Source organism: Bos mutus, chromosome 26 (assembly GCF_027580195.1).
Source record: "Bos mutus isolate GX-2022 chromosome 26, NWIPB_WYAK_1.1, whole genome shotgun sequence".
Lineage (NCBI taxonomy): Eukaryota > Metazoa > Chordata > Mammalia > Artiodactyla > Bovidae > Bos > Bos mutus.
This window is the reverse complement of record NC_091642.1, coordinates 50767113-50775046: the sequence shown is the minus strand read 5'-3', so window position 1 is coordinate 50775046 and position 7934 is coordinate 50767113. Positions and strand designations below refer to the sequence as shown.

The window sequence follows — 7934 nt, the reverse complement described above, 5'->3', positions numbered from 1 at the left end:
GTAGAATAATTGCTAGGCCAAACTATACATAACATTGTAATTAATGTCCAATACTAACCTGGTTTTACAAATTTCTGTGACAACTCTATGGAACTGAATAATATGCTTTCAAATAAATGATATAAGTGAGTCTGTATTACAACTGGGCCTATTATAGCAATTCTTGTCTAAAGTTCTTACTAAAAGATAACATTTCACAATAAGGTTATAGAATTCCCAAGTGAATGATTTGCTATTTGTTGACCCATACACAACTGTATAACTGGATACAGAAAGGTTTCTCAGTGTTATAAGTAATTTTTGCTTTGGTAATAACTACCACTTTATAGACAGATAAATTGAGTTTAAGATAAATATTGAAAATTTATAATAAATACATAAGAAATCAACTTTTTTTATTTTATTTTATTTTTAAACTTTACAATATTGTATTAGTTTTGCCAAATATCAAAATGAATCCACCACAGGTATACCTGTGTTCCCCATCCTGAACCCTCCTCCCTCCTCCCTCCCCATACCCTCCCTCTGGGTCGTCCCAGTGCACCAGCCCCAAGCATCCAGAATCGTGCATTGAACCTGGACTGGCGACTCGTTTCATACATGATATTATACATGTTTCAATGCTATTCTCCCAAATCTCCCCACCCTCTCCCTCTCCCACAGAGTCCATAAGACTGATCTATACATCAGTGTCTCTTTTGCTGTCTCATACACAGGGTTATTGTTACCATCTTTCTAAATTCCATATATATGCGTTAGTATACTGTATTGGTGTTTTTCTTTCTGGCTTACTTCACTCTGTATAATAGGTTCCAGTTTCATCCATCTCATTCGAACTGATTCAAATGTATTCTTTTTAATGGCTGAGTAATACTCCATTGTGTATATGTACCACTGCTGGGCATACACACTGAGGAAACCAGAAGGGAAAGAGACACGTGTACCCCAATGTTCATCGCAGCACTGTTTATAATAGCCAGGACATGGAAGCAACCTAGATGCCCATCAGCAGATGAATGGATAAGAAATCAACTTCTGAAATACAACTTATTTTTTCAATGAACTAAGGTATTTGCATGGCCATTACCTCAGTGCCATCATGACATCCTTGTTCCTTAGACTGTATATCATGGGGTTAAACACAGGTGTCACAGTTGTGTAGAAGAGGGAAAGCACTTTGTCAGTTCCTGCTGAGCCCTGGGTCTTGGGTCTTTAATATGTGACAATGGCTGATGCAAAGAACAATGCCACAACCATATGATGAGCGGAGCAGGTGGAAAAAGCTTTGCCCCAACTTGTGGCTGATGTCAATGTAAGGATTGTGGAGATGATTTTGCCGTAGGAGACAAGTATCAACAGAAATGGAACCAAAACAAACAGCGCAGCAACTGTGAAGACCAACATTCCATTCAGAAAAGTGTCCCCATAGGCCAGCTTGAGTATGGGAGGGATGTCACAGAAGAAGTGGTTGATGAGGTTAGAACCACAAAAGGGCAGAGAGAAAATCTGGGATGTCTGGCCTATTTGGATTGGGATTCCACTGATTCAGGAGCCAGCCATTAGCTGGATACACACATTGTAGTTCATGACTAGAAGATAGTGCAGAGGGTTACAAATGGCCACGTAGTGATCATAGGCCATCACAGCCAGAAGGAATCACTCTGTGGCCCCAAGTATAAGGATGAAGCACATTTGTGTGGCACAAGCAACTAAAGAAGTCATTCTTTGTGTCCAAAGACTCGTCACCATTCTGGGGAGTGTAACAGACACATAGCAGATTTCCAAAAGGGAAAAATTGCCAAGGAAAAAAAAAAACATGGGGGTCTGGAGACCAGGTCTAGTTTTGTCATCAGAAATGTGATGCCATTGCCCATCAAGATAATTATATAGATGAGTAAGAACAGTCCAAATAAAAACCTCTGGAGATGAGGAACATCAGCAAAGTCCAGGAGAACAAACTCCATCAGTTTACCGAGATTACCTTCTGGTGCTTTTTCTTGGTGTTGCATCTGTGAAAAAGTGGAAATGTATTATCTGCTTTTTATTTTTACCATCAGGCATCAGTGCCTGTTTTATAAATTGTATGAGGATATCCAGATTGATTTCCATGATCAATGCAATTGTTTCTTTTTTTAATCATAAAATTATTTTTATTAAAAAAATTTTTGTATTATATTTGAGTATAGTTGATTAACAATGTTATATTAGTTTCACATGTACAGCAAAGTGATTCAATTATACATACACATGCATCTATTCTTTTCTTAAGTTCTTTCCCCATTTAGGTTATTGCAGAATACCGAGCAGAGTTCTAATGCTATACAGAAGGTCCTTATTGGTTATATATTTCAAATAGAGCCATGTATTCATGTCAATCTCTATCTCCCAATCTATCCCCCCAACCTCTCCCACCTGATAACTATAGTTTGTTCTCTGAGCATGTTTTTGTTTCATAAATAAGTTCATTTGTACCTTATTTTTTTTATTTGGCATATAAGTGATGTCATATAATATTTGTCTTTCTCTGTATGACATCAGTTAGTATGATAATGTCCAGGTCTATCCACGTTGCTGCAAATGACATTATTTAATTCTTTTTAATGGCTGAGTAATATTTCATTGTATATATGTACCTCATCTTTTGTTTCCATTTCTCTGTCAATGGACATTAAGATTGCTTCTATGTTTTGGCTATTGTAAATAGTGCTGCAATGAATATTGGGGTGCATGTATACTTTTAGAGCATGTTTTTCTCCAGATATTTGCCCAGCAGTGGGGTTACTGAATCATATGGTGTTAGGAGCCAGAGTGAGGTACTCCGCCCATGGCAAAGGTCATGAGGAAGGAGGCTCGACATACGCAAAGGCGGGATCGAGCCTCAGGAGTCCCCCTGGAAATCCTCGAGCATCTACCCCCATAACCAGAGCCTGCCTACTTTACTACTTTGTGCTCTTACCTACACCTCTGACTTTACAGGGGGCTGTCCCCCACGACCTCTTTCGGAGAAGGAGTTAACCTAGAGCTCCAGTTAATAATAATTCCTGGGCGTGATAAGACTGTTTTAACCTACAAACTCCTCTGAGGGTTCTCTAGCCTGCCTGACAGGCTCGTCTGGCCACATGTGATTGCTCACAGCCTCCCAACCGTGAGAGGCACGAGATGCTTTAAACCTTCTAAAAACAGGTTCCTTAGAAAAGTTAGAAAACTATTAGTATAAGTATAATGGGCTAATTAGAAATTGTATTGGTGAAGGGTTTTTCATTTGTTGAGCCAATGTTTGTTGCTAAGTCTCCACATCCCCCGCCCTTACACACATTAATGAATATATAGAAGAAATAAGTATTAACCTTTGATATTAATCACGTTAGACCTTAGGCTAAGTAAATTCTTTCCTTAACTAAAACCCACTACACCCTCCCCCTGTAGGAATGTAACTTTATTTGGGTGGCGTCTGTTTTGAGAATAATCAGCCCTGGAGAAATAAGTGTCCTGATTGACTGACCGCTGTCACAAGGAGAGGGTCGTAAATTGTCAGCAGGCCCCCCCTGGCCAGAAGATGATGTAACACCCCTAAGACCTCTGTATACATTTGTGTGAAGCACCTGACTTTAATAAAAGTCAGGACTGCTGTCCCCACGTGACTTTTGTATAACATCTTAGTGTATAAAAGTAGACCATGGAAAATAAAGAATTGGGATCAGTTTCTCGAAATACTGGTCTCCCCATGTCGCTCTCTCTCTCACTCTGGTTGAGTCTCCATCTGGAGCGCGGAACCCACCATGCTTACTAATTATGCCTGGGCTTCTAAGATCCGACCGGGGAGGCCTCAGTGTCTCCTCTCCTTCGGGAGTACGGAAGGACGCCTGCGGCCTACGTAAGTGGTGCAAGCTTCTTGTCTTGAAGTTTTATTGGTCCCCCGCGTAAACCAAGCTACTCAGCCTCTTTTCTCCACTGAATTTTCCTACTGAGCTATCCTTATTCTATTACTCTTTATATCTTTAATTAATATCTAATTGAAGCTATTGTATCCTGACCCTCGCCGACGCCGTCTCTCCTTCGAGTACCCTGGATCAGCCGGGGCTGGTCCCCGGCAATATGGTAGCTCTATTTTTAGTTTTTTTTTTTTTTTTTTTTTAATTGAACCTCCATAGTGGCTGTACCAATTTACATTCCTAACAACAGTGTAAGAAGGTCTCCTTTTCTTCACACCCTGTGCAGCATTTACTGTTTGTGGACTTTTTGATGATGGCCATTCTGACCAGTCTGAGGTGACATATCATCATAGTTTTGATTTGAATTTCTCTGATATAGAGATGATAAGTATATTTTCATGTGCCTTTGGCCATCTGTATACCCTCTTTGGAGAAATGTCTATTTAGGCCTTCTGCCCATTTTTTGATTGGGTTGTCTTTTTTATATGAGCTGTTTCAGAGGTTAATTCCTTGTCAGTCACATTGTTTGCAAATATTTTCTTCCAATTTATGGGTTATCTTTTGTTTACAGTTTCCTTTGCTGTGAAAAAAAAAAAAAAAAGCTTTTGAGTTTAATTAGGTCCCATTTGTTCATTTTTTATTTCCATTACTCTAGGAGACAGATCCAAAAAGATATTGCTACAATTTATGTCAGAGAGTGTTCTAACAAAAAGCCCAAATGCCAAAGCAATCTTATGAAAGAAAAATTAAGCTGTAGGAATCACACTCCTTGACTTCATATTATACTACAAAGCTACAGTCATCAAAAAGTGCAGTTGTTTCTAATTTAAGAATTTTATTATTTATGCATTTCTCCTTTCTCAGTTTATAATCCATGTGTTATTACCATACACTCTCCTTTGAAATATCTTTTAGGGCATTCTTTTTGAATACAGTCCAAAGTCAAAAATGTTAAAGTGTTAGTTGTTCAGTTGTGTCTGACTCTCTGATCTCATGGACTGTAGCCTGCCAGGCTTCACTCTCCATGGGATTTCCTAGGCAAGAATACTGGAGTGGGTTGCCATTCCCTTCTCCAGGGGATCTTCCCCACCCAGGGGTCAAACTTGGGTCTCCTGCATTGCAGGTGGATTCTTTATCAGCTGAGCCACCAGAGAAGCCCCAAACTCCCTGATCAGCACAGGCATTGGACAAGTTGATAATCATTGAAGATAGACTCACACTGTTGCTATGTGATCTCAGTTTTAAATACTTACATTATTATGTGGCCGTGTCTCATGGCTTGTGGGATCTTAGTACCCCAACCAGAGAGTGAACCTCAGGCTCATGGCAGTGAAAGTACAGAGTCCTAATCATTGGACTTCTAGGGAATTCCCTTAATATTTAACATTTTTTGGCAATTTTATTGTATTTCTCTATAACTTTTCTTTATATACTTCAGTAGAACAATTAATATAACATAAATTATCTTCCTTATATATTTTCAACTACATATTTCAACTTTTCATTTCCCTCCCATCACTTGATCTTGATCATACATGTTCTTATATACAATTCACATTGTTAGGCAGTTTACGAAAAAATATGAGAGAATATTTTTTTTTATTGTACATAGGGGGATAAAATACATATATTTCAGTAAGATACTATGTGGGGGCTATCAGAGGGTTTTATTCTAGAAAAGTTTTGTGGGAATAGATACAGATAGAAGTAATTAAGAGGATCACTCTGGGAAAACAGGGGTCACCTAGAATGTGTTCACTAGCTGTGTAAGATACTTCCTATTATGCTTTACCCTGTGTTCTGTGTGCATCTCTAAGTCTTTCTTGTTCCTCAGAAAATAATAATAATAATTCGATTACAGTTTCTAAACTCACTTTTATTGAGCTAGGACACTGAGATTTAGCAATGATGGGATACATTGATCATTTGCACATTGGTTCTGTAATTGCAAATCAGTTCCTATTTTTTAAGTCATACTTAAGTTTGAATCCTAACTCTGTTATTTATCATCTATTATATTAATTGTTTAAATTTTCTGTTTACTTTCTTATTTGAGATAATTAAATATGATATTATTGATAAAATCACTTTTAATAATATTTTAAGTTATGGCCCTATAATTTTAATTATTAATATGGTATAATGTTCTTAAATCTTTAGTTGCCAGGGTTGTAACACACTTCCTTAAAAATTTGTTTTTGGTAGAGTTATTGAGTTACTTGTTGATGATTACATTTTTCCATTTTTTCCCTTTCATCAGAGCCAGGAGTAGAATATGGTCCTACCTAAATAAGGAATGAAACCCCTCTAGTACAGAATCTAAAAGCATGCACTCAGTTTCAGGGCTGACTCTACATTGCACCATTGTTAAAGTGACTGCCTTCTTAAATATTACACTCCAGGCATCACTTGACTCAACATGACTCGCAGCCCTGCTTCATTTCCCCATCCTTCATGTTTCAAGTTTTTCCATGCAAGCATAGTCTAAAAATAGTGTCACGGATAAAAAATACAATCCTGACAAGATAGCTTGCAATCGAATCACGGCTTCACTTGCCAGCTGTGTGACAGTGCAAACTGCTTAATCTCCCTGTGACATAGATCACTTGGCTGTAAAACTGACTAATAGTTGTGCTAACAGTTAGGATTGCTATATGAATTAATTCATTTAATACATGTAAAGCAAATTAAAGATGTTTTGGCATTCATAGAAAGTCTATTTAAAAGCTAGCTATTATTTTTGTCATTAAAAACTAAATTTTATTCTAAATTTCAGTCTCTGTTTTACCACTATGAAAAACTGCTCTGTAATTTACCTTGACTTTGTATCACATGGTTAATGAGGGAATGAAATAAGATTTTTTTTTTTTTTTTTATTTTATTTTATTTTAAAACTTTACATAATTGTATTAGTTTTGCAAATATCAAAATGAATCCGCCACAGGTATACATGTGTTCCCCATCCTAAAACAATCATCAGAGTGTTATAAAAATCCCAGACTCTTAGATGTGAATTCTCCAAGAATTTTATGCTAATAATTTCAATAATATTATCATTTCTACTCTGTAGAACTAATGGGAGAACACACACAACTTTGTAGCACACAGTGTTGCAATTTGGCTAATTTATTTCATTTACCTTTTATTTTCCCACCAATATTACATGATCTGGGATATAAGGACTGAGACTATTTTCCTACTTAGGAACAATGAAGAACCTAGAAAATGCTTGTTTACTTAATATAGTGTTCATTATTTGATCCTGAAATTGAGAAAAGAAACAGACACTTTTAAAATTGTCAGTCTGAAAAGGGAGAAAAGATTAATATACAAAAGAATAGAATTTTAATCTTTATCATTTTATGAATACAAACATTTAGTATGAGCAATTTCACTTATTACTTGAAAAAAATTATTCCCAGTGCTAAATAAAACATAGTCTTTAATTGTACAGATATGACATTTTGGTGATCAAATCTTGTACGACATGTTTGAATTTTTCGAGAGTCTCAGTTCAGTTCAGTCGCTCAGTTGTGTCCTACTCTTTACGACGCCATGAATCAGAGCATGCCAGGTCTCCCTGTCCATCACCAACTCCCGGAGTTCAATCAGACTCACGTCCATCGAGTCAGTGATGCCATCCAGCCATCTCATCCTCTGTCGTCCCCTTCTCCTCCTGCCCCCAATCCCTCCCAGCACCAGAGACTTTTCCAATGAGTCAGCTCTTCACATGAGGTGGCCAAAGTACTGGAGTTTCAGCTTTAGCATCATTCCTTCCAAAGAAATCCCAGGGCTGATCTCCTTCAGAATGGAATGATTGGATCTCCTTGCAGTCCAAGGAACTCTCAAGAGTCTTCTCCAACACTACAGTTCAAAAGCATCAATTCTTCGGCACTCAGCCTTCTTCACAGTCCAACTCTTACATCCATACATGACCGCAGGAAAAAACATAGCCTTGACTAGACGGACCTTTGTTGGCAAAGTAATGTCTCTGTTTTAGAA

At 37.5% G+C, this 7934-nt stretch overlaps 1 pseudogene; it reads right to left on the bottom strand.

Annotated features, from left to right (window-relative positions):
• Window positions 1-1083: 1083 nt before the first annotated feature.
• LOC106700833 (olfactory receptor 10AG1-like) lies at window positions 1084-2012 on the bottom strand (annotated as a pseudogene).
• Window positions 2013-7934: the final 5922 nt, after the last annotated feature.